Raw genomic sequence first — 2,168 nt, 5'->3', positions numbered from 1 at the left:
CAGTAAAATATTTTTCAATAAAATCAAAATTAAAAAAATTGATTTATGAGGCTTAATAACCTATACAAATCCGCTATTAATATATTGTAGACATTTGAATTTGAAAAAGAACTTACAATTAAAATCTAATGGCTTCTGACATGACAAGGCATTACAATGGATTGAACTTCACTTACATCATATATAATCCTAATTTTATAGTGTTAAAACATAGATATTATACATACAGCTGTAATGAAATAACTTACATAAAAGTATCAGTCAACAGTCTCATCAGGTTGATTTGCAACCAATTTACTAAAGATTGCTGTTGGTAATACACAAAACATAATTATTACTCTAAAAAATTGCAGTTTTTATTCAATAATAGAGTCTACATTGTATTCCTGCTTATATTCACTGTAAATGGTAATTCCTCTTTGAATATATTGCCGGATTGAAGATATAGACTTGCACCAAATAATATTGAAAAATCATTAAAATGGTGTCACTGAACTCCTGTTAAGAATAACAAATAGAATTCAAGTGATGGCTCGTATTGTGATGCTTCATGCAGCCTGTAGTAGCAATTTTGCATTGATAAAGTAAAATTTTCACTAACATGACCTCTTCTATTGGTCCTAGCATAGTTAATACGTACATAAATTTATTTTCCAAGTATAGAAGTGTTTTAAAGACAGGCTATTCAAGAATGATTGTCCTAGCTTTACATGGATATCTATGGTCCTGTGGGCCAGCATCAGTCCGTCCGTCCGTCCTTTTCGGGCGGAGCGGGTCCGTCCGTCCGTCCGCTTTTGAGACCCTACCTAACGTAACCGGGATTGGCAACGGGATCACGTGAGCGCATCATTTGTGTATAAAAACTTTTTGCAGTCTCTGTTATGATTTTCAAGATGGCGACTGTCAATGTCTGGAGTATGAAGTTGCTCTTTTCTCTTTTAAAAATGTATTTAGCTTTATGAAAAAATCTACTGCAAAGTTATAATGGCGGCTTCAAGGTTCTGATAGGTTATTGTAAGTTAATATTTGTTTTAAATTGTTTAAATCTTCAATTTACGGCTAAAATTCCATTTGCGTACCTCTGTAGCCCAAATATTTGTTTCTATGAATGTGTTTTTGTCATGAAATGTTGCTACTTACTTTATTACATTGTTTATGCAGCTTTTCTTGTTTCTCCAGAGTGTTCTTCAGGAAATATTCAAGAATAACCAGTTTGCCATGGTACGACTTTTGCGTACCTCTCAGGAGAATAGACTACATTCTATTGCTATGAAACTACAATAAAGAGGCCCTTTACATGTTTTTACATTGTTTAAAGTTGTTTTTGAATTTTTCCTGTTGCTGGTTTTTTAGTTATAACAATTTACATTCAGCCATTTTGCTAAGATGCCATTGATTGCTGCCATTAATTTAATGAATAATAACAGAGTCTGATAATTGATTTCCGGTCCGTAACCAATCCCGGTTACGTTAGTCTATTATATCCCTGATTGCATACATAATACAGCTGCTCCAGTACTTAAACCGGTTTGATTATCTCAAACCACCTCCTGAGGTGACCGCTTTAAGGGCATAGTGTAAACGGGGCTTAGGTCACAGATACTGTCACAGAATCTCTCAAAGAGTCTTGCACTTGTTTGGTCAAAAGGAAGGAGACCTTCTGTTGTTGATGAGAAGAATAAAAGCAGTATGTATCTATACTATAATCTTTATTTTATTTTCTTCATCTCTTGTTAGTATCTACAGGTTGTTATACCATACAGACACACTGAGGGATCAGATATTTCTTACTCTGTACCTCTCTTAAAACAATGGATAACAAGTAATTATATATGTATAAATAATTCTACATCATATTTTCATTAAATACGCATAGTATTAAAAGCAATGGCAGAGCGTAGCCCTAACCTACCCACTCTCATATCGACATACTTACAATCTGAAGGTAAATTTGTTTGTTACTGATGTATAATTGTATATTTTCCTTTCTCCTACAGTTATTGATTCAGACTGATATGTACATACACAATGCATCTTGTTCTCTTTTTTTATTAATTTATGTGATTATAGCTGTCTTGATTTTACCACGTGTGAAATGATTTATTTATTTTTAAAAAGTTAATTGAGCCAAATTTTCTTCATAAAATGATGGCATCAATGTGTATCAG

General features: G+C 32.9%; 1 long non-coding RNA gene across 2 annotated transcripts; it reads left to right on the top strand.

The window, feature by feature from the left end:
- The first annotated feature begins 827 nt into the window (after nt 1–827).
- Nucleotides 828–2,149, top strand: LOC109591636 (uncharacterized). 2 transcript variants are annotated; one of them, XR_002189908.1, is made up of 5 exons: nt 828–1,014; nt 1,180–1,687; nt 1,738–1,822; nt 1,877–1,945; nt 1,998–2,149. It is a non-coding gene; the product is annotated as an uncharacterized LOC109591636 (long non-coding RNA). The 2 variants fall into 2 exon arrangements; XR_002189907.1 differs by having other exon boundaries at nt 828–1,687.
- Nucleotides 2,150–2,168: the final 19 nt, after the last annotated feature.

Source organism: Amphimedon queenslandica, unplaced genomic scaffold (genome assembly GCF_000090795.2).
Source record: "Amphimedon queenslandica unplaced genomic scaffold, v1.1 AMPQUscaffold_7631_Cont20420, whole genome shotgun sequence".
Classification (NCBI taxonomy): Eukaryota; Metazoa; Porifera; class Demospongiae; order Haplosclerida; family Niphatidae; genus Amphimedon; species Amphimedon queenslandica.
The sequence above is the reverse complement of the archived record's forward strand: the minus strand, read 5'-3'. Positions and strand labels throughout refer to the sequence as shown.